The 23,860-nt window shown below is 53.3% G+C and overlaps 1 pseudogene; it reads left to right on the top strand.

Moving 5' to 3' along the window:
• LOC144233571 (tRNA N(3)-cytidine methyltransferase METTL2B-like) overlaps nt 1-16,188 on the top strand; it is a 50,949-nt pseudogene extending 34,761 nt beyond the window's left edge.
• The last annotated feature ends 7,672 nt before the right edge of the window (nt 16,189-23,860 follow it).

The raw sequence follows: 23,860 nt of genomic DNA, 5'->3' as shown, positions 1-23,860 counted from the left end.
AATAGAAACTTTATTTTCTTGGGAAGTGAGGTGCCCCACCGAAGCCAGGCTTTCCCAAGGGGGAGGGGCGTCCCTGGACCAGCTGTATTAGCCTCACCTGGGAACTTGTTAGAGATGCTGACTCTAGGGCTCCCCCCAACCAGCTGATCCTGACTGTGGGGGTGGGGCCAGCGGTCTCTACCCCATACGTGTGGGCACAGGGCCAGTTCTTGCCCATGAGATGTGAGGGGGGATCTGCTGGGGACTTTGGGGGAATGGTTTTCTTCCTGCTAAAAAGGTAGACACGTTAGAAGGTAGAGCTTCTGCCTTGTGAGCCCTTCTTGCTGTTTCAGAAGCGGCCGTGTGTGCACAGGGGCCTGAAGCCGGAGAGAGGCGACCTGCGGCCAGGAGGGGGCGGTGTCCCTGATGGGCTGAGGATGGCAGAGGGGGAAGAGCCTGAACTGCCCAACCACTTGGGGACCTTGTATTAAGAAAACAGGAAGTGTCCTCACAGCTCTGCCCCTCGTCGCCAAGAGCATCTCCACAGACCCATGTTCACGGGAGTGACAATGAGCTGAGCGATGACGCAATGCATCCAGGCCTCCTTACGATGCTGTACGGGGCCTTTTCTTCCTCTCTGCCTTCTCCGCGTTGGTCATTTAAAACCGCTTCACCACATCACACACGACAGAATGGCTACTGGTCAAAACTCCAGGAAATGACAGGTGTTGGTGAGGATGCGGAGAAGGTGGGGCCCGTACGCCCTGGTGTGTGTGTGTGGGGGGGGATGTAAAGAGGTGTCGCCGTCGTATTGAGAACAGCATTATTTACGGTGGTCAAAGGTGGAAGCAATCCAAGTGTCTACTGATGGTAAAGTGTTAAGATGGTAAATTTTATGTGTATTTTACCACAATAAGAAACACACACACACACCTCTCTTAATTTTATGTGTATTTTACCACAATAAAAACAAAAAAAAAACAAGAAACACACACACTTCTCTTAAAATCCTTGTCCCTTTCTTCAATGAGATCTGCCCGCAGGTGTAACTCCTGCCTGCGACTCCTGCCTCCCCTCCGAGTTCTGGCCGCATACCTCCCACGGGCCTCTGGACACGGTCACCTGGATCTTTGGAAGGCAGCTCGAAGTTCAGTGGCCCGAGTGTGAACTCACGACCTCCCTCCCCAAACCTGTTCCTCCTGCCGCGTTTGTCTTTGGGGTGCCGGAAACTTCCATCCATTGTAAGTCAGAAGTCTTAGCCTCCTGCCCCAGCCGAACCCATTGTAAATTCCTGGTGATCGCCCTTCTTGAACACCAGCCAGGGGCAGCCACCCTGTCCAACCTCTTCCTGCATCGCCTCTGGTGACAGCAGCGGGCCGTTGGGGCTCCCGGTGTGTGCCCTGGCGCCGTCCAGCTCCATGCTTCGGGGCAGAGCCAGAATGAGTTTTTCCGCCTGCAGATCTGATTGAGGCCATTCGAGCTTCCCTGGCAGTAATCGATACCATATGAAAATATTTCACAGAAAAATCCAGCCCCTCCCGGAGTACATTGCAATGCAGGCATCTTGAGTTGATTTCACGTCTATTTAGAAGAGCAAGCTGGTTGAGTGTCCTGGATTCGGGGTCTGACGTTGGGGGCTGGGGGTGGGACACATGTGACTGATGGTCAGTGCCTTAGACTGGGCTGTCCCAGGTGCAGACTCTGAGATAAGAATTGGAGAGCAAGTAGTTTACTTGGGAGGTGATTCCAGGAAACACCAGCTGGGAGCAGGAAGTGAGAGCGGGGCGCGTCATTAAGTCCGCTGGTTCTGAGGACGGCTGGAGTTCACCCCCGCGGAGGAAGTCTGGGATGTGGAGCCAGTCAGGGGTGGACGGGCTGCCCCGGGAGCCAGGGGACACCAGCCCTGACATGTCATTCCTCGGGGGCTGGGGAGGGGTGTTCATTCTCTGGCACGTTCTGCCAGCCCCATGCGGGCAGAGTGCGAGGGAGGGCTCAGGGCTCCGTCAGGGCATGGTCAGCGCCGGCTCCCCAGTGTGGGGGATGACAGATGACACTCATTAAGTGCCTCAGACTCTCAGGACAGAACATAGAGACACATGTTTTGAAAGCCCATCCTTTTGAATTTTCCTTTCCTTCAAACAGGAAAGTCTCCGTTTGTGCTAATAGGGCTTAACTCCTTTCTAAAGCTGCATCATCTCCCGTCTGACCTGAGAGAGCCCGGGTAAGAGGGAAGGAACAGCCACGGCTCCCTCCTGCCTGTCGCCGGGACCTCCTTGGGTGACAGACCAGCGAGGATGTCCAGTCCGGGGAAGGATAACCAGGCTGGGCCAGGGCCTCGCTTAGGCGGCTCCATCTGGCCACATGGGGCCTGCGGGGCTCCAGTCCCCCGCTCTGCGTGTCGCAGAGCCAGTCTATGCTGGTGGCTGTGGGTGCCAGGTGCCCATTGTTGGATCGGGTTTGGGGAACCACCAGAGGCCTGAGAGGGAGGCCCCAGGGCCGCCGGGCAGCTGTGGGGGGGGGAGCTGGAGGTGGGGGGCATATACCAAGAGCTCCTCCCGTTTCTTCCATCCCTTCTGTCCCTTCCGTCTGGCCAGTGGAGGTGTGAGGCCTTACACGCTCCCTGGGCTGCTCCCAAGCTGGGTGGGGTGGTGGGGGTGGCGATGGGGGGCAGAGTCCGCAGACCCTCGCTGCCAGAGCTGAGGCCGTGTGTGTGTTAGTGAGCGTGAGTGTGTACACGTATCAGTGTGTGTGGTGTGTATATATGCCAGTGTGCGGTGGGTGTGTACACATGCCAGTGTGTGCAGTGAGTATGAGTGTGTACACATGCCAGTGTGCGGTGGGTGTGTACACGTGCCAGTGTGTGCAGTGTGAGTGTGTAATGTGCCAGTGTGTGTGCTGTGTGTACACGTGCCAGTGTGTGTGGTGAGTGTGAATGTGCACACGTGCCAGTGTGTGGTGGGTGTGAGTGTGTACACATGCCAGTGTGTGTGGTGGGTGTGAGTGTGCACACATGCGAGTGTGTACATGGTGGGGGTGTGTACATGTGCCAGTGTGTGCGGTAAGCGTGAGTGTGTACACGTGCCAGTGTGTGTGGTGAGTGTGAGTGTGCACACGTGCCGGTGTGTGCAGTGGGTGTGAGTATGCACATGTGCCAGTGTGTGCGGTGGGTGTGAGTGTGGGGGGGGCAGGGTGTGCAGTGGCCCACTGAGCCCAAGGACGGGCCCTGGGCGATGACACGGACGGGAGGGGATCAGATGGGGCAGGATGACTGGTCCTGGTCCTGGTTTGTCAATAAAGACGAGAGCCGCCCACGTTCCCCAAGGACCCAGGCATCAGACTGAGGTCCGAGCACTTGTGTCGTATGTTAGTAATTTTTTAAGTTTGTTTATTTACTTCGAGAGAGAGAGCGAGCTGGGGCAGGGCAGAGTCACAGGGGAGAGAGGCTCCCAGCAGGCTCCACACCGTCAGCACGGAGCCCAACGTGGGGCTCGAACTCACAAACTGAGATCATGACCCCAGCTGAAATCTAGAGTCGGATTCTTAACCAACAGAGCCACCCAGGCGCCCCTGTTAGCATTTTTATTTAACAAATACGTGTGCTTGCTCTGTGGAGGCACTATTCTCATTGTTTTACCGAAATAAAAAGCAACTAAATAAACATTTTAAAGCATTTGATCATTAAACCACCCAATCCTCACAAGAACCTCAAGGGGAGACACTGTTCTTATTTTCTTTNGAGGGACGCCGCACGAGGCATCCGCCCCGGGTTCCGAGCTCCGGGCCAGGCCAGCTTCCGTTCTCCTCCCCGAGCTCGTCTTCGAGGCGGCGGCTCAGAGCAGTGCGTCATTCACTCGCTCACTTCACTCGCTCACCGACTCCTCACAGAGCGAGGCCTGTGCGTGCGGCGCTGTTCTGGGCCCCGAGGCTACAGCTGTGAGTGAAAAGACCGAGGCCGGTTCTCATGGAGCTGACCTTCCCGCGGAGGGGGAGGGGCAGTGAAGGTTAGCCCCCCCCCAGTGCAATCACACAGACGTACACATGTGTGTGCACCCAGGTATGTAAATGTAAGTGCATGTATGCACACACACACATATATATCAGTGTGTGTGTTCTAGGTAGTATAGATGCTATAAAAATCAGGCAAAGTATTGAAATGGAGACCTCTGGGGAGCTACTTCAGGTTGGGGCGCCTGAACGTCTTCTCTGAGGTATGCCATTTGGGCCAATGCCTGAAGGAATTAGAGTACTCTTCCACATGCATATCTGGAGGAAAAATGTTCCAGCTAGCAGAAACAGCATGTGCCAAGGCCCTGTGGTGGGAGCATGCCCGGTGTGTTCTAGGAAGGTTAGAGTGGAGCAGGCAAGGGGGAGAGCAGCCACACTTACTATGTACAAGGACTTCTAGGGCATGGGAGAGAAATTTGGGGCACATTCTGGGAGAGATGGGATGTGATTTGAGACTTGCCCAGAGGACTTTGTACATTTTGCCTTGGCATTTGAATTTTTTTTTTAATGTTTTATTTATTTCTAGGAGAGAGAGAGACAGAGACAGAGACAGCATGAGCAGGGGAGGGTCAGAGAGAGAGGGAGTGACAGACTCTGAAACAGGCTCCAGGCTCTGAGCTGGCAGTCAGCACAGAGCCCGACGCGGGGCTCGAACCCACGAACCGCGAGATCATGACCTAAGTGAAAGTCGGACGCTTAACCAACTAAGCCACCCAGGCGCCCCTGCCTTGGCATTTGAAAGGATTCCTTGGGCTCCCTGTGGAGGGTGAACTGAGCCATGGGCAAGAGTCGGGGCAGGAGCCCAGGGAGGAGGCAGCCGCAACAGTCCAACTAAAGATGGTGGATGCTTGGGCCCTTCGCGGAGAAGGTGGGCAGGTGTTCCAGTTCTGGCCGTAGTTACAGGTGAGGCCAACACGGATTGAGTTAATTAAGAACCGCCACTTCCTTCCTAAAATCCCATCTGTGTGACGTTTCCAGGGAAGTTTTGACTTTTGCTTGTAAAGACCCAGCCTGCATTTTGTTCTAATGGCTGGGGTTCGTTCCCCCCAAGCATGGGGAGTCCCGCAGCTAAAGGATGAACGGATGAACATTCCATCAGCACCCAGAGTGCCCCAGGCCCACGGAGGAGATTCAGCGTGGCAGCCACCTGTCCAGATGGGTTTGCCGCATCTGTTAGAGGGATTTTGAATGTTAAAGAGGGAGATCAATTGCGGGAAGGAAATTACTGAGTCCTCAAATACCATCCACTGGGAAAAAGACGGATGGGGCTTTTATGGACGTGTAGTTTGTCCTAATAAAATAAAACATCTTAAAACCTGTCTTTACTGGCATCGATGTGTCTGACAGAGCAGTTTACACCTCAGTGATGAGTTTCTTAAAAGCAAAAAACGAAACCGTGCTTTCACCTGTCTGTCTGGCTTTCTAAAGCAGCTAAAATGAAAAAAAAAATACATTTATTTGGGCAATGAAGTCTACAAAGCACCTACTAAGGGCACTAACTCTAAGGAGGAGAGAGATGGGTCAGGGCTTCTTCTCAGCAGGCACATGGCTGGCGGGGACGTGAACAGGGACATAAATTAGCACACAGGGTGCGGTGGGTTAGTGCAGTGGGAAAGGTCCTGGGGTTCAGAGAAGGGAGGGGTTGCCGGATGCTGGGGGGAGGCAGAGAAGGGTGTGTGTCAGTCAGCTTGCATGTAACGAAACTCCTAACAAATGTGGCTTACACTATAAGAAAAGTTGTTACAGGGGCACCTGGGGGGCTCAGTCGGTTGAGCGCCCAACTTCAGCTCAGGTCATGATCCCACGGTTCGTGAGTTTGAGTCCCGTGTCGGGCTCAGTGCTGACAGCTCAGAGCCTGGAGCCTGTTTCAGATTCTGGGTCTCCCTCTCTCTCTGCCCCTCCCCAGCTTGTGCTCTCTCTCTCTCTGTCTCAAAAATAAATAAATATTAAAAAAAAAAGAGAGAGAGAGAGTGTTATTTCCCATGATAGCAACCACTGGCTAGGGAGACTTCAAGCTGGCTTGATTCGGCGGCTACACACCACCACCCGCTTCTCTGTTTTGCCATCTGCTCTTGTCACTTCCTCTCTTGGCCACAAGATAGCCACCATCAGCAACGGGGGCCACACGTCTCCCGGTCCCGGTGGCACCGAGAAACTTAAGTGTGTGGTGTACGCTCTCTCTCCCGTACCAATGGCCAGCTTAGCACATGCCCGCTCTGCACCACTAGCAAGCGCCAGGGGACCGCTGCACACTCGTCACCGCTGACTGATCAGGGTGACCCTGGAGCTGGGGGCTCGGGGCAGTGTCCCCTGAGTTAAGGGGCTGCATGGGGCATGGCTGGACACCAGGGCAAAGTTGAGCTCTGTCTGGAAAGAGCAATGTGGGAAAAGATTTTGGTTGGACAGCCATGTGAGCAGGGCACAGGTGGGTTGGTGGGCTTTTAGACTAGCAAAGACCACCACCACCACCACCACTTCAGTTTAATGACAATAATAATAAGCGTGGGCAGTGGTTATGAGCACTTGTTACCATCCATTCGCTGCACTCGGGGCGTTCAATGCAGAGTGGGATCTCGCCTCCCCGAAGCCCCTCGTGCGTCTCAGCTGATTGTGTGAAGCGTTCCCTTCCTCTGTAAACACGTAGCCAAACCTACAGCTTGGGGCCATTGGCAACTCTCTGAAGTGCCTGTTTACCGAAAGTCAGTGGTTTTGCTCCCGAATCGGCTTACTCCAGATGTGCTCAATATTCTCATGGCACAACTTAGATAAATGTAACCAATGGATGACTAGGAGAACTAAAAAGAGAGGGAGCCACTGCTCTGACGAATTACGTAGAAAGATCTGATAAGAGGAGAAAGCCGAAAAAGAGACTGGAGAAATATCTAGAAGGGCGCCGCCCCACGCGACAGTAGCGGCCTGCCGCGTGCTGCTACCGAGCGCTGGAAATGTGGCTGGTGTGGCAGAGAGACTGACGTTTTGATTGTGTTTACTGTCGACTAATTTCTTAACGACAGATACGTGATTCAGTTACTGAAGGACTTTCAAGTACATTTCGGGCGAGTTGTTTATATGGATGTACTTTGAACCGTAAATTCCCTGAAATCTAAATGAAGGTAGAGTGTTTCTGATAGACATAGGGATGTGAGTATATAATACATACCAGATTTTGAAGATTTATATGAAAAAGAATGTAGAGTATCTTAATTTTAATAGTTATGTGCTGACACGATATCTCAGAGATGTTTAGTGAAATCAGAGATACCGTTTAAATTAACGTCATCTGTTTCCTTTTTAGTTTTCTTCCTAATGTAGCTACTCAAGCCTTCAAAATTGGGGGAGGTGGGGTGGATCCATCAGTTAAGCAGATGATTCTTGATTCTGGCTCAGGTCATCATCTCACGGTTCATAGGATCGAACTCCATGTCAGGCTCTGTGCTGACAGCTTGGAGTCTGCTTGCGATTCTCTCTCTTCCTCTCTCTCTGCTCCTCCCCCGCTCATGCTTGCCCTCTCTCTCTCTCTAAATAAATAAATAAAGTTATAAAAATAAAAAACTTCAAAATTACATATGTGGTTCACATTGGATTTGTGTTATTTTTGCTGGCCAGTGCTGGTCTGGAAGGATTTTGCACTCAGATCGCTGTGCAAGTCATCGTTCCATGTGAAATAAATAAAAACTGAACATTGTATGATCATATGAAAGGAAGGAGACAATGAGAGAATCCAATGACAGACTCACATTTAAAAAAAAGCGTCACCAATTAATGGATACTTACATGTTTCTGTTACCTTGTATAAGGATGTGGCTGTAATTTTTTTTTTATTATTCCTCAACTGAGCCAGTGTAGTTCTGTTAATGGACCCACGGCCGGTCCCAGTTGTTCTGGGTAAGAGGGCTCCTCCTGGATTTTATAGCAGTCCTTGGAGGTCAGGGCAGGTATTATGGTTCCCAGTTTAGAGATGGGAAAACTGAGGCTCCAGGAGGGAGAATAATGGGTTGAGGATCCCACAGACAGGGCATCAAGGGACAGGGTGGACCCGAGTCCTGACTTATCTGACATCATCCCAGGCTTGCTTTCTTCCTGTCCCCATGCTGCTTGGGCCCTCAACACGGTGCTCTGGCTGTGAGTGGAATAAGCCAATGGTAACTCACAACACAACAGAACACTGCTTGCTTGGGGGTTTTGTCTGTCTCTCTAACCCAAAGGCTTTAAAGAGATGAGGACTCATTTTGGGGGACCCTCAGGTTGTTATCCTGAAGCAGAAATGATCAGTGAACTGAGCTCACGCTTCCTTTGATGGCTTTAACGACGTGCATGTGAGGGATTGGGTGTTTATGTCTCCCAAATCCAGACATTGAAGTCCTAATCTCAGTGTGATGGGGTTTGGGGATGGGGCTTTGGGAGACAACTAAACCATGAGGGGGGAGTCCTCAGGATGGGATTAGTGCCCTGATAGGAGGCCCCTAGGAGGGGCGCCTGGGTGGCTCAGTCGGTTAAGCGTCCGACTTCAGCTCAGGTCATGATCTCACGGTTCGTGGGTTTGAGCCCTGTGGTGGGCTCTGTGCTGACAGCTCAGAGCCTGGAGCCTGCTTCGGATTCTGTGTCTCCCTCTCTCTCTGACCCTCCCCTGCTCACGCTGTCTCTCTCTCTCTCTCAGAAATAAATAAAAGACATTAAAAAAAAAAAAAGAGGCCCCTGGAGAAGAGCCTCAGTGTGAGGGGACAGCCAGGAGGCTGCCGCCCATGAGACAGGAAGCGGGTTCTCGCCGGGAGTGGAATTGGCCGGCACTTTGATCTTGGACTTCCCGGCCTTCAGAACCATGAGAAAAGATTCATGCCAGCAGCCAGAGCTGACTAGGACCCCGTGGGCCCTCCTTCCCTCCCATGGCCGACAACTTGGGTGCATCCTGAAGCTGCTCAGGAAGTAGAGGCCACCCCAGGATGCATCAACAGCCAATGGCGCAGCCAGGCTGATCGTCTCCTCTTGTGACTTCCCTCCCAGGGTCTCCTTCCAAATGGCCCTCTTCTCTCAGGTGGGGGCGGTGGTCGCTGGCTTGTGGATGTTTCCGGCACCTTCTTTAGAGTGACTGGGTTCTAACCCCTCCGGCTTCGGGCCTTCAGCCACAGTTCCGAGTCCCTCAGAGAAGTCCTGGCCAATCCTGCTGCACAGGCCTCACTGCCTTTGAGGGTGGGACAGGAAAGGGCAATATTGGTGCCTGGGGGTGTCACCGAGGCCCCCCTTCCACCAGCGAGGGCACAGCCCGTGGGCGGCCAGCAGTTCATGGTGCGGCCTGGACACGGGCTCTGCGTCCTGCAGGCATGGCCCCGGGGAGTGTGGACCCTGCCCCCACCCCCTCCACTCTGCCCCTCTGGGACGAATGGCTTCTGATCGGGCCGCGCGGCTGCATCCAGGTGAGTCTGAATCGGGCCGTGTGGCCACGTCCGGGTGAGGGGTAAGCGAGGTAATGCATGGGGGCTCTCAGGACCCCAGCCCCCACACCAGGTCGGGGCCCGGAGTCAGCCCACTGTTGTCTATGGTGTCCATAGGTCACCAATCAGGGTCACAGATGAATTGGGTCAAGAGGCCGCCCTGGAGTCAGGGTTTTGGGTTGAGGAGGAAGGATTTCTGTAGACGCTTTGAGACTTAGCCTGGAATGGCAACTTTCTCCCAATCGCTCTCAAGGGACAGGCCATGAAGGTTGATTGTTCTTCAGCCGGGAGCAGAGGGGCCGCAGGGAGGGATGGCGGCCTCGCTCCCTGAGATGCAGTTGGGCAGCCAGACGCCGATGGACATCCCAAAGCTCGGGGCTCGCAGCCGCTGCCTCTTCTTCTGCTTCTTAAGTAAAAAAAAAAATGTCCTGAAGTCTCCATTACTACGGATTCCCTGGCGATCTGCTGTGGGCTAATCTTTAGGAAAAGGTATAGTCTTCCTTGAGTGTTTCTCTTCTCTGGGTGCCCATCCTCTCTGATCTTGAGACCAGAGAGGAAGACATGCTCTCACTCAGTGCTGGAAAACACACCCCTTGTTCATTCTTAGATCTTCCTTCCACTTTCCCCCCTCTTTTTCTGGCTAGTGTTTATCTTTCTCTTCTGGGGCAATGGATTGTGAATTCCCTGGAGCTGTAACATAGGTTTTAAATATGACGGTGCTGTTATTATCAATGCCCCTGATGATAAAGGCATGCCCCTTCCCCGCCCCGATCCTGGGCCACTGTGATGCATCCTCTCTCCGATGACCAAGTCCAACCACTTCGAACACTTACAGAAGACAGCACGGAATATTCTGGTTGGATGAAGGTCTTTCATGAGCAAGCAAAGAGGAAAACTCTGGAGAGAAAGAAGCATGTCTGGGAGGGGCTGGGGAGGTTACATCTGCTGGTACCTCAGTCCCATCTTCGATCAATTTATTCAAGAAACATTTATTAAGGAATTCTGTGCACTAGGCTCTAGAACACAGAGAGCTCACATCTAGAAGGCAGAGACAGGAAATGGATAATGAAACCAATAAGTGATGTCATTTCAGACCATAGTAAGTAGCAGTAGATAAAATATGTTGATGTGATAGTGAGGGTCAGGGGACCGGCTCTCATTAGCGATAGATGTCTGTAAAAAGTTGAGACCTGAATGAAGGAATACAGCAAGCAAAAACTAGCGGAAGATGAGTGGATGCAGAAACAAAAATGTGACTCATCCATACAATAGAATATTACCGAACCTTAGAAAGAAAGGAAAGTCTGATATATGCCGTAACATGGGTGAATCTTGCGGATGTTATGCTAAGTGAAATAAACCCGTCACAGAAGAACAAATACTGTATGATTCCACTTATGTGGGGGTGCTTCGAGTGGTCAAATTCATAGCCACAGAAAGCAGAGTGGTGGCTGTCAGGGGCTGGGGGAAGGGGGAGTGGGGAGTGCTCCCTGAGTGGGGATAGAGGTTTGGTTTTGCAAGGTGAAAGGCATCCTGTTGATGACTGCTGATGAAGGTAGCATGATGATGTGAAAGTGATAATGCTGCTGAATTGTACACTTGGAGGCAGTGAAGATGATAAATTTATGTTTATTTTTCTGCAATGAAAAAAAATGATCCAAAGAGAGTTCCAGGCTTAGTGAACAGCAAGTGCAAAGGCCCTGTGGTAGGGATGAGTTTGGCACATTTGGGAAACAGAAAAGAGCCCAGTGCTCTAGGAATGAAGCGAGTAGTAGGTTGGAGGGTGGACAGATCTGCGACTGGAAAGACAGACAGGAGCCAGAGCTTGTAAGTTTGGCTTTTATTTTGTAGATGTGAAAAAAAGAGTCCCAATAATTCACCCAAAGTCAAATAGCCAGTAAACAGCCATGGCAGGAAGTACTAGCGGTCTTTGGAAAGCTTAGCGGCCCTCTTGCTTATTACCGGCTGTGTGTATAGCCACCCAGGGTGATGACTATGTTTCCCAGCTTCCCTTGCAACTAGGCATGGCCACGTGACTTAGTCCTAGACAGTATGAAGTAAGGGGAAGTATGGTGGCCAACTTTAGGGACATGTCCTTAAAGGGAGGGAGCATTCCCTTCTTTGTCTTTTGTGCCTTCTTGCCATCTGGAATGCCAGCGTAATGGCTGGAGTTTCAGCAGCAATCTTAGCCCCCTGACACATGCCAGGCGGTGGCTGGGGACTTTGGACTGGGGAGCCGGGAGGCTTTTGGGAGGGGCCGCTTGTCTGATGAGGAGGAGGCAGCCAGGGGCAGGCATGTTTAGGGACGGTCACTCCTGGCAGAGGCGCCTGGAGTGGGACACGCTTGAGGGAGGAGGACACAGCAGTGCTGGGCAGTGCGGCAGGTGTGAGGGGCAGTGTGGCCGAGGCTGGGCCCGGGAAGAGCAGGGTCTGACGCATCCGTCCCTCCGACAGGGGCGCTAGAGGGCTTTAGGCAGAGAGGTGCCCGGCCGGGCCGGGAAGGGTTGCTGGTGGGCAGGGCGGGGGCGGGGAGGCCGGAGCAGGGCTGGGCCAGCATCCAGATCTGTGGGTGCTGGGAAGGTGAAACAGGCAGCGTGTGGTCCGCACACTGGCGCGCTGCTGTCTGAGGGCCGCGGGCTAGCGCCTGCCAAGGCTCAGGGACGCCACAGGCTGTGGGTGGTGACAGGGCGGTGACCGCAGAGCATCCTTCTTGGCCTGTGGTCCTGCAGGGAAAGGTCTGGCCCCAGAGACGAATCCATCCCAGCAGAAACGAAGGTCACGGGGGTGTCGTCAAATGCATTCCCGACGACGATGATGTCTAATGTGTCAGACCCTCGCGTCCTGTGGGCAGACACGGCTGAGCACTTTCTGCTTTGATCCGTCCCATGGTCCTGTGCACCAGGGACTGACCATATCTTTGTTTTACAGATGGGGAAACTGAGGCAGGGAGAGGGTAAACCACTTGCTGAGGTCACACAGCTAGTGAGCTGCGGCTGCGATCTGAGCACAGAGAATCTGCGTGCGGGACGGTGCCCTCGGGAGCCTGAGCTGGGAAGTCCCGTCCACCTGCACAGGCACCCACACGTGTATGGCTTCCTGCTGTGACCTTCTTACATGAAATTTCTTGGCCTTCCANCCCAAGAGCCTGAGCAAAGGGCTGGAGCACCGGCAGGTGGGGGCTGAGGGTCCGTCTCCAGGTGAGAACAGATCTGTAGCTTCACGGCTGGAGATGGACTGTGTTCAAGGTCATGTTACACGTGGGGATCCACCTGCAGCGGGAAGTGAGGGGCTTTGAGCAGTAATTCCTGGGTGGAGAGACTGCTCTTGCTCACCTGAGACCAGAAAACTGGAGACTGTAGCCGAGACGGGCCTTCCCAGGAGGCCCCAGGAGGCCGGGTTGCGGCTGAACGTGAGCCAGACAATCTGCTCTGAGGGGCCAGACCTGCGGCAGCGGGTGGGAACAGCCATCCGGGGCGTGTCCCTGACCTGCTCACCAGAAATGCACGCCAGCGACCCGAGGAGCTCGGCCGCGGTCCCGTCTGTGCGTATTTCCAGGGATCAGGCGATTACTCAGGCTGCGTGACGTCTGCAGCTGGGTGTTCTCTGCTGGACGCAGCTGCTGTTGGACGTTGCGGGCTGTCGGTCCGGTGTCTGCACGGCACGTGTACACAGCGTGGCGAACCCTGCGGCCTGCGTGGAGCCTGCAGCCATCTATGCAGCTGGCAAACCCTGCAGCCCACACAGCTCCCCGCAGCAGCACCGGACACGGAGCTTGCAGGGCTGCTGGGTCCTCCTTGAACTTCTGAGGAACTTGTAACTGTGGGCGCCTCCTGTCCCCCACCTGTGATGTCCTACATCCTAGGTCAGACCCTCAGAGGCTCAAGTCCTGTGCTGAGACATTCCTGGCCTCGGGGCTGATTAGCATGTGATGGTCTGCGGGGTCCTTGCACACAGGGCCGGGGTGGGCCGGGGTGGGCCGGGGGCAGGGGCGAGTTCCTGGGTCCCGGGCGTCTCCTCAGGTGCCAGGAGGGGCTCGTCTGGGGGGCAGAGGGGCCCCTGGAGTCTCTCCCAGGCTGTAACCTGCAGTGGATTCCCCTGTGATCAGGAAGAAGCTTCTCCCCAAACCCCACTCCCTTCTTCACACTGGGAGGCTCTGGTCTCTCCCGGAAGGAGGCTGCTTTCCGTGGCTGAGCGTCACTGGATCGGGCCAGGCAGGGGCTTGTTGGAGCCAGTGTTGCTGCTGGGAAGTTCACCGCGCACAGAAGGGTGTGCTGGGCGGTGAGTAGCCTCAGGACAGAAGTGAAGAATGACACTTCCCACGAATCTCTTACAGGTTCTGGACATGAACCTGGCTTTCCAGGGTGGATCCGCGTGTCTGGGTCTGGGAGACAGAGTGAGGCTGGGGCCTCCCCTGGGATTTGCCTCCCCCGGACCTCTGTGGTGGTGCCCCCTGGAGTGAGGGGAGCACACCAGGGCTCAGGATGTTGGTTTGAATCCTTTGTGGGGACCCACAGAGGTGAATGGGGCAGGAGAGGCCGCGGGGGAGGGGGCCAGAGCCTACTGGACCCGGGTAGCCTTAACCGAGAGCCTCGAGGTCTGGGAGGCTCCCACCAGGGTTCCAAGTGATTGTTATTTGTTTGTTTGCTTTTGAAGAAGAGAATATTGAACCCTTTCCCCGCCCCCGTTAGAATTTTAGCTCCAGGAGGGAAAGGATTTTGTTTGCCACTGTAGCCCCAGTATCGGGCTCAGTATGTGTTTGTTGCGATATTAAATTCAAAAATAAATGAAGGCAGCCATCTGTCCCCTTCAACTTAGCACCTAGCAGGGTGCCTGGCACGTAGTAGGACTCAATAAATATTTGTGAGATCCAGGGTCATGGCCTGCCCTGCCCCAGGTGCGCATGGGCTGTCGCTGGCGAGAAGAGGCAGCAGTTTGGAAGCCAGTTCCGGAGCCGTGGGGCACAGGTCTTCTACCATAATGCCTGGGACAGCGTGGAGTGGTTGGAAGGGAAGGCTGAAGCAGCAGAGAGGAAAGTCCGGGAAAGAGTACCTGCCAGGCGTGCCAGGGGAAGCAAGTTACAGAAACTTGGACCACAGGACACTGATGCCTCATCCACGATTGATTATGAAGTCAATACCCACATGTATTGGAATGACATCTACAAAATCCATGAAAATAGTTTTCTTCTTTTTTCGTATTTATTTTTGAGAGAGCGTGAGTGGGAGAGGGGCAGAGAGAGGGGCAGAGGATCCACACATGCTCTGAGCTGTCAGCACAGAGCCCAACGTGGGGTTGAACTCACCAATCATGAGATCGTGACCTGAGCTGAAGTTGGACGCTCAGTCGGCTGAGCCACCCAGGCGCTTGGGAAACGGGTTTTTCAAGAATGGACACTGGCTGTTTACCAAATGCCCAGGGCTGGCACCTAGCCAACGCCAAAATCACTGGAAAGATCTGCTCTAAGAGAACCAGAGAGGTGAGGGTGGCCTTGATTTAAAAATAGGAGAACACAAGTGTTCTTCAAATAGTCTTGGACATGAACCACAGGCAGCCCCTGTGGAAGAAAATGTAACTGAGAAACTCAATCACCTGGGACTCTGAGCTGATGGGTCCCCTGGCTCCTCAGCCACACTTGTGTACGGTCGTGATGTTTCTTCCATGGCTGTAGAGCTGGTCCAGACAAATTCAGCACAGGATACCCCCCCTCCGCCCGGGGTTTTGCCTTTGTTCCCAAGGTGTGTGATGCAGATCAGAGTCACCCAGTGCCCGACAACAGTCCGGAGGCCATCGTCCTCATATTTGTTCTTTTGGCGGCTGTTTCAGAGAAGATGAAGGCTCTCAACGGGCTTCTGACGCCGGGAGGTGTGAGGCTCTGTGTGATTATGGCCGCCATGACTTGGTTCAGCTTTAAAAGATGTCGGTATCTGAACATTTCTACGTGAGAGGTGATGGGACCAGAGTTTACTTCGTCACACCAGATAAGCTTTCATTATAGCTGGACTGGAGAAGGTTCAGAACCTGGTGGGTTGCTGATCGCCAGTGAACCAAGGGAAACACCTGACACCTCACTGAGTTTGGATTCAGTGCAGATATCGAAAGCCTCTTGCAGCCAGCGCTGGGGCACCTGCTCCCAACACCACGTGCCCTCGGTGGAGCTTTTTAAAACGAATACTCCCAAATGGTGTCTTGTTGGTGCTAGGAGGTTCAAGGACTCAGACTTGAACCTTGAACCCAGGAAGAAGTGCTTCTGATCAAGATCCTAATACCCGTGCTTCATGTTTGTGAAGCTCTTTAACATCTGCTTTCTACAAGTTTTTTCTTCCTTTGAGATCTCAAAGAACCTTGCTCTTTTGTAATTTATCGTAACTGAAATGTTCATGGGAATCATGAATTTAAATTCTTTTTAAAAAATTTTTTATGTATTTTGAGAGATGCCTGGGTGGCTCAGTCGGTTAAGCATCTGATTTCAGCTCAGGTCATGATCTCATGGTTCCTGAGTTCGAGGCCTGTGTCGGGCTCTGTGCTGACAGCTTCGAGCCTGGAGCCTGAATTCTGTGTCTCCCCCTCTCTCTCTCTGCTCCTCTCCTGCACTCTCTTATTTTGAGAGAGAGAGAATGAGCATGAGTGGGCAGGGGAGGGGCAAAGAGAGGGAGAGAGAAAATCCCAAGCAGGTTCTGCGCCATCCATGCAGACCTGGACATGAGTCTTGATCTCACAAACCATGATATTATGACCTGAGCCGAGATCAAGGGTCCCACGCTTAACCAACTGAGCCATCCAGGTGCCCCAGGAATCATGAACCTAAAAGGCATCAGGAATTTATTTCTGTGTGAAAGTATAATATATGATAAAGTGCCATTTGACTGTGAGTTGCATTAAATTATTTTGGAGTTCAAATACCTGGGCAGTTGATACATACAAAGGTGAAAAAATATCTTGTTTGGTGAGAAACACATCAAGAAGAATCATCTTTCTTTAGATAGTTTCCTGACTCAAAAATACTGCTTTAAAGAGCCTCAGAATGGGTCCTTATTGCGTATTTATTTGGTTATGATCTCCACCTAACCTTACTTCTGTGGAGTTTTAAGCAGTGCTCACTCCTCCCCCTAGGTAACCTCTTTCTAAAAAATTAAAAGGATTTCATTAAAAAAATTTTTGCTGAAGGGTGCCTGCGTGGCTCAGTTGGTCGGGCGTCTGACTTTGGCTCAGGTCATGATCTCCAAGTTTGTGAGTTCAAGCCCCAATTTGGGTTCTGTGCTGACAGCTCAGAGCCTGGAGCCTGCTTTGCATTCTGTGTCTCCCTCTCTCTCTGCTCCTCCCCGACTTGCTCTCTCTCTCTCAAAATAAATAAAGATTAATTTTTTTAAAAAAATTTGCTGAGTGAAAGAATGAGTGAATGAAGAAATGAATTCTCTCAATCCTTCCCCCTCCACACCTGCCTCCTCTACTGTCTTCATGCTCCTCCCCTCTCCCATATCTCATTCCAACATCCCCATTTTCTGGCCTCTTCTGGTAGATTTGGGGCGTGGCTGAGCGCTCCCTCGGTGCCCCCGCATTAACTGCCTCCTTCCTGCCTGGGTGACAAATGTCTCTCGGCCTTGGGAGCCGAGGAGGCTTCAGGCACCGGGCAGCCAAGTGCGAAACTCCCAGCTCTGCCCGCGGCCTCCAACCCGGAAGATTCTCCTACCTCCAGTAGCTCCTTGGGGAGCCCATGGGGTTGCAGGACGCCCTCTGACTGGCCCGCTGCCCGTAGGTCGTGTCCTGCAAACGAGTTTCTACGCAGATAGACCCACCTCTGGAGAGGCGAGTGGTCCCCGACTCCTCCTGGCGCCAGTGCTAAAATCGGCAACATTTCCCCAAACTCAGCTGCACCTGTGGAGGCGAGAACACAGGCAGCCTATTTTTAGCAGGTGACAGACTGCAACCCAGAAGAGCTATAATTAGCCTCTTGCTCAAAGGGTGGAGTTTCCAACCCAATGCAGGGTGCCAGCCCCGTTGGGGGGGGGTCCCCTCACCTCAGCATCTGTCTCTGGTGATGGGTGGGGGGGAGCCAGCTGCACCCGGGAAGGCCCTGGGGTTACCAGGAGGCCCAGGAAGGCGGCAAAGCCGCTGTGGACATCGCTCCCCATCACCCTCCCTGCCGTGCTCTTCCGGGCCTGTTTGCAGAAGGTTCGATCCGATGCCTGGATATGAATGCTGTCCCCCCACAGGGATGGCCCGGCCAGGCCAGGGTGATCAAGAAGCCCTGTCACACTGGTGTCAGGTTTGCAGATCGTGTCCCCCCCTCACGGCTGCCCTGTCGGGGGACGGGGGGTCAGGACAGTGTTGCCGAGCTGCAGCAGAGACCGCAGGCCCCTCCCCAGGCCCCTCTCCACTCCCTCACAGTAGCAGGGAAGCCGGCTGCCTAGGATAAAGACCCCATTTCCCTAGTGACCTGAAGGTGGCCGCTGGGGGGGGGGCACCTCCTCTCCTCCCTTTCCGTTGGCTGAGAGAGAAGGAGACCGCAGGGCTCTATGGTAGAAGGAGCCTCAGTTTCCTTAGTTGTAGAGCTGATGGGGAAGTGCGCCTCCTGCCTCCTCCGTTTCTCTTAAGTTAGAAATGTTTCCAGTTGCCAAATTATACGGACAGCCCATAGGCCAAGGCAAAGAGGGGCTTATTGGCTCAGGCAAGTGGAAGTTTCCAGAAGGAGCTGCCTCAGGCACTGACTTAGGAAGCAGTGCTAACCAAAGGGAGGAATTCTTAACAAGATAAACATTCATTCCATCCGGGGTTCCAGACAATCGTCTCTGGCTTTTGCGGGGTGCGCTGGGGGCCCACGGGGCACGGCCCGTGGACGCGACGCGCAAGCTCAAGGAACGCGGCGGGCAGGTGGGGGGCGGACGGCGCTGTCAGGGCCCCGGCTGCGGAACCCACGGGAGGCGGGACACTCTCNGCTGGGGCAGGAGCAGGGACTTGATTGGGGTGGGGGGTGGGGTTTGCGGGGTGCCGTCTCCCCGCCCGCCCGGCTCCTCACCGTTTTCCCTGTTTTCTTGAGATACCGTTGAAATGCAATATTGTATTAGCTTTTGGTTCCAACATAATGATTTGATGTGTGTGTACGTTATGAAACCATCACCACAAAAACTCTAGTTAACGCCCACCCGCACGCATAGCTACAAAAAAGGGTTTTTTCCGTGATGAGAGATTTTAGTTCTCTCTTACTTAGCAGCTTTCAAATATACAGTACTGTGTACATTAATACTGTACCATTAACGCTGAACTTGACACCCTAGCACTTACTTCTATTACAGCTGGAGGTTTGTACCGTTTGTTGCCCTTTTCCCATTTCACCAGCGACCGTTCCCCCAACTGTTTACCTAATTTTAGTTACTTGCTGGCTATTAGCTCTGTTTTCCCCACATTCCCACATCACTAGGATAATCCTTTATTTAATTTTTTTCTTTAAACAAATCTATTTTTGTTTTCACCAAAAAAACCTTTCACTCGAAGCAAAATGATGTCAGCACGTTGCTGGGAAAGGATGGTAACCATAGAGATAAGGACAAGAAGCCTGGACAGAGGGGCTGCCTTCCGCTGCGAGCCCAGGGCCTGCTCTCTCTTTGTTCCAAAGGACGACAGGCCAGGCCCAGAGAGGGGCTAAGGGCACATGAGCCGCAAGTCGCGAGGTTGTCGGCGAGGAAGTAGTGGAGAGGACCAGGCTAGGATTCGGTGTCACCAGACACCGGCTCCATGGTCACCTCAGGTTTGCCATTCGGGAGGCCCTGGCCAGGAGGAGGGCCGGGGGGCCTGGGAGAAGAGCCTTCGGGGGGTGGGATGGGCGCAGCAGCATTGCCCAGGCCTGAGGAGGGAGGAGGCCGAATGAGCAGAGAGAAGCAGTGTAGACAGAGGGCAGGGGAGGCTGGAGGTGGGCAGGAAGGGCCGGAGGCCACGGTCAGGATTCCCAGGGTGACAATGGGGACCCGCTGTGAGGGTGACAAAGCAGGGGTGGAGGGGTCAGGTGCGTGCTGTTGAAGTCCACGTGGCCCTGGGAGAGGAGCAGGGGTGGAAGACAACTGAGCCAGAGGGACAGCATGGGATGCAAGGGCCAGTGTGTCGCCTGCCCTCCCCCTGGGCTCCCAGACACCCCTCCCGGGCAGCTGCCCAAAGCATCCTTCCCAGGCTGAACTTGAGGGCTGAGTGGAGACTTTGAGTCTCCATTTGCTGAACGCACACGCCAGTCTCCACGCAGGCACCCCTCGGCCAGCTCAGGGAAAGGGGTGCAGTGATGGTCAGCGACAGCCCCGCCTGTCCCCTGGTGGCGCCCGGGATGGGATTTCCGCAGCCTCGCCAGCCAGAGAACTGCCCTGCTCCGTGGGCCAGGGACCCCTGCCCAGCCATCCGCTGCTGCTGCTGCGATCAGATCCACGGACTCCCATCGCTCAGCCCCTTCCCTGAAACACGCAAGATGTGATGGTTTCAATGATTTACTTATTTCAAGCTACCGGGTCCCGGCTGAGAAGTCAATAGGCTCGAGTTAGAACTGATTTCCCATAATTATTCAGGCTCTCTAAAGAACAATGGAAATACCATAAAACGAATTGAGCCCCCGTAGAGATGAAGCCTGAAGCAGAGCACTGGGGTCTCTAAATTACCTACCCGCCCACGTGCTTCTCTGGGGCACAGGTAAGGTCTCCTGGATTCAGCTGTAGGTGGTGAGTATTGATAGAGCCTTTTTACCACGTGGAGTGTACTGAGAACAAAGTGGCCGTGACCTTCCTGGAGGCCACGGTCTAGGGCTGGGGGCTGGGGCGTGTATAGCAAGGGCTAAGAGTCCTGCAACACAATTAAGGCTTTGTAGAGAGAGGACTAGATGATGTTAGGAGCAGAGCGGAGGTGAGCTGGGGAACGTACACCAGACAGAGGTTATTTGATGCTTAAATGTATTTTACAAATCACTGCCTTTTTGGGGGGGGAGGGGCGGTACAAAGGAAGTTTTCACAAGATTAAAAAAAAGATTTTTGGAGGCTGTACTCTGATCATAATCTAATGACATTAAAACAAATAATAAAAAGATACCCACGCTGGAAATATTCTATGCCTTGACTGTGGCAATGCTTACCCTGGTGGACGTGTTTGTCAAAGCTCATTGGGCTGGGCACTTAAAACAGGTGCATTGTACTGGAAGGGATCCTTTCCCAAACAACTTCCAGGTCAAAGCAGACATCAAAACTACAATGGTATTTGTAGATAACGGTGAAAGGGAGAAGAGTTCATATCTGAACTGGGGACATGGCTAAGCTGGACTTGGAAGAATATGCGTGGTCCTAAGTGCCTGGGTTATTCCAGAGGAAGGAGTATTGGTAAAGGCAGTTAGCTCTTTAGAAATAGGGGGGAGGGCACCTGGGTGGCTCAGTCGATTAAGCATCCGACTTTGGCTCAGGTCATGATCTCACAATTCAATGAGTTCAAGCCGTGCATCGGGCTCTGTGCTGAAAGCTCAGAGCCTGGAGCCTGCTTCAGGTTCTGTGTGTCCCTCCCTCTCTCTGTCCCTCCCCTGCTCATGCTCTGTGTCTTTCTCTCAAAAAATAAACATAATTTAAAAAAATGTTTATTTATTTCTGAGAGACAGAGCACAAATGGGGGAGGGGAAGAGAGAGAGGGAGACACAGAATCCGAAGCAGGCTCCAGGCTCTGAGCCATCAGCACAGAGCCTGATGCAGGGCTCAAACTCCCAGACTGTGAAATCATGACGTGAGCTGATGTCGGACCCTTAACTGACTGAGCCACCTAGGTGCCCCTAAAAAAAATTTTTTTAAATAATAAAAATGGAGGGAAAAAGAGGAACAAAATAAACCAGAACAAAGGGGGGAGAGGGAATTAATAAAGACAGGGGCCCAAATTGAATATGCACAGGTCAGCATCTAGAAGATGAGTTTTCAGAGGAGTTAGGGAAGTAGGAACGCAGGTTAGGAATGCAGTTTTCCATTTCAGGAGCTGGAATGTTCTTAGGCATGAGAGTGGTGCATGGGGAGCTGGGTGTGAAGGCTCTGCCCCCTGGATGGCGAGCAGCTAGAGGCAGGGAAGCTAGGGGCTGATGTCCTCCTCCTCCTGGCTCTCAGAATTTCCTCAGCTTTTCTAAACCAAAGGGTTTAGGCGCAGGCCCTGCCCTGCCTCTGGGTTACGCAGGCCAGGGATGAACGCTTGAGAGGGCGGATGCATCTCCTTAAAGTCCCATCCCAACCAAAGGCATCTGAGGTCTGCTGGGGTCCGTGATGAACTTGTACGCCGTCTGGAGTGGTTGAGAAAAAGCCTCTGGATTCCCCGTAACAGGAGGGTGCAAGTTGGGGGGGGCATGGGGAACTCTGGCACAGGGGACGCCGGCCCCGCCCGGTCCTTTGTAGACTGCCGGTCCCGCCGCCCTGACTGGGATGTGACAAGGCAGGAAGGCAGGAGGTGAGCCCAGAACCGGGACCTGGAGAAGCGACGGCCGGAGAGGCTCCCTAGAGACAGGGGACCGGGGCCCAAACAGCCTTGGCAGATGGCGGCTCACCTTTAAGAAATGTCTGTGTCGGGGTGCCTGGGTGGCTCAGTCGGTTGAGCGTCCGAATTCAGCTCAGGTCATGATCTCACGGTTCGTGGGTTTGAGCCCCACGTCGGGCTCTGTGCTGACAGCTCGGAGCCTGGAGCCTGCTTCGGATTCTGTGTCTCCCTCTCTCTCTGCCTCTCCCCTATTCATGCTCTGTTTCTCTCTGTCTCAATAATAAATAAACATAAAAAAAATTAAAAAATGAAAAGAAATGTCTGTGTCTTCTCCAGTCAAATCCTGCTGGGAGTAAAAATATATTGGAGTATAACCTCCATGAGAAAAGGGCCCAGATCACAAACGCAAACTTGATGAATCGTTGTAAGGTGAGGTACGGACACCAGTACGCAGCAGCCCTCCCCCCCACCCCCCGCATGAAGGCGTGTCATGGCCAGTGGGTAGAGGTCATCTGCAAACACTCTCTGACTGGTGTCTTTGTCCTCTGGACCTTGGAGAGCCTCGGTCTCTCCCACTATTTCCACTTGGGTACTCAATGTTCAGTTTTACACACTGGACTTCCTGAAATGGGACCTACCTGCATTTTAAAAAATTGCCTTTACTTGCTTTTATTATTTCAGAGAGAGAGAGAGAGAGAGCACGAGCAGGGACGAAAGAGAGAGAGAGAGAATCTCAAACAGGCTTCACACTGGCATGGAGCCTGATGCGGGGCTTGATCCCACAACCCTGGGATCATGACCTGAGCCAAAATCAAGAGTCAGGTGCTCACCTGACTGAGAAACCCAGGTGCCCTGCATTTTTAGGTTTTAATTTCATCTTGATTCTACCCTGCTGGGCAGCACATACTCTAAATCACAGGACGTGGTGCAGGAAATCTGGAAGGGATGGGTATATTTGTTTCAACCACCGGAGGAAAAGCCGCCCGGGAAGATGGCCGGAGCAGGCAGGAGCTCAGCTCTCATGGATTAGAAGGCCAGGCGGCGAACAGTGGGGACAGAGGACACACACGTCCCAGGATGGCAGCCAGGTGGCCTGGGCGCTGCTTCCTGGGAGCCCCGAGTGGGCTAGGACTCACAGGAGGGTGCCGTCAGGGCTCCAGGGACAGGTCTGAGCTGGCTCTACAGTTCACGTGTCAGAGGGTTCCCACCACAAGAGCAAATAAGCTCCGTGCCCCGCTGTCCCAGCCTCTCCACCCCCTCCCCTCTGTACGTTTTGCCTCAGTAAGGAAATATGTTATGGTTTCCGAAGGCAACTGCTTTGTCTTCCTCCCCTGTGAACGGCCGAGCAAAAAATTAATTTGGAGTTTTGCAAGGTCGGGGCCTCTCATTAAATTACCCCACTGTCTCCTGGATGGAAGTCCTGGTAACTTGGCTTAATGATCTCACATCCTTGAAAAGTGCTTCGTGTGTCTCCCTGCACCAGCCGTCTTCAGTCCGTTGGCAGCCGTGGGTTCCTTGTCCTCCGAGGCCTCCCTCCCTCCCTGTTCCTGTCCTGGGCCCTGTTCGCGGCTCCCCATCTGCCCCAATCCCTTGCCGTTATCTTCTGTTCTCTCTGCGCCCCTTTGCTCACCGAATCCCCCTGTTTCCTTCTCCGACCAGAAATTCTACCCAGCCATACTCGTTAAAAAAAAAAAAAGAAAACATGGAAATGATGAGGATCCCTATGTTTTTATCAAAAGTCATTGCCTGATGGTTTACGTTTGGAGGGTGGGAGGGGCAGGCAGCGAGGGACAGTGGGGCGAGCCCTGGACTGTGCAGTTGAGCTAATGGTGCCCGACCACTTAATTCTCAGCAACAAACGCGGAAGAAGGGGACCTTTCCCTGCTCACACATGGTTACGCGAGATGCCGGGAAAGAAGTGCACGAGTCCTCCTAGCAATCTGCAGAACTCACGTGGAGCAAGAAGTTTGTTCACTTCAGAGCGAAGA

The sequence above is a fragment of the Crocuta crocuta genome, unplaced genomic scaffold (assembly GCF_008692635.1).
Source record: "Crocuta crocuta isolate KB4526 unplaced genomic scaffold, BGI_CrCroc_1.0 scaffold71, whole genome shotgun sequence".
NCBI lineage: Eukaryota > Metazoa > Chordata > Mammalia > Carnivora > Hyaenidae > Crocuta > Crocuta crocuta.
Note: the sequence above shows the minus strand (reverse complement) of the source record. Positions and strands in the feature narration are given on the sequence as shown.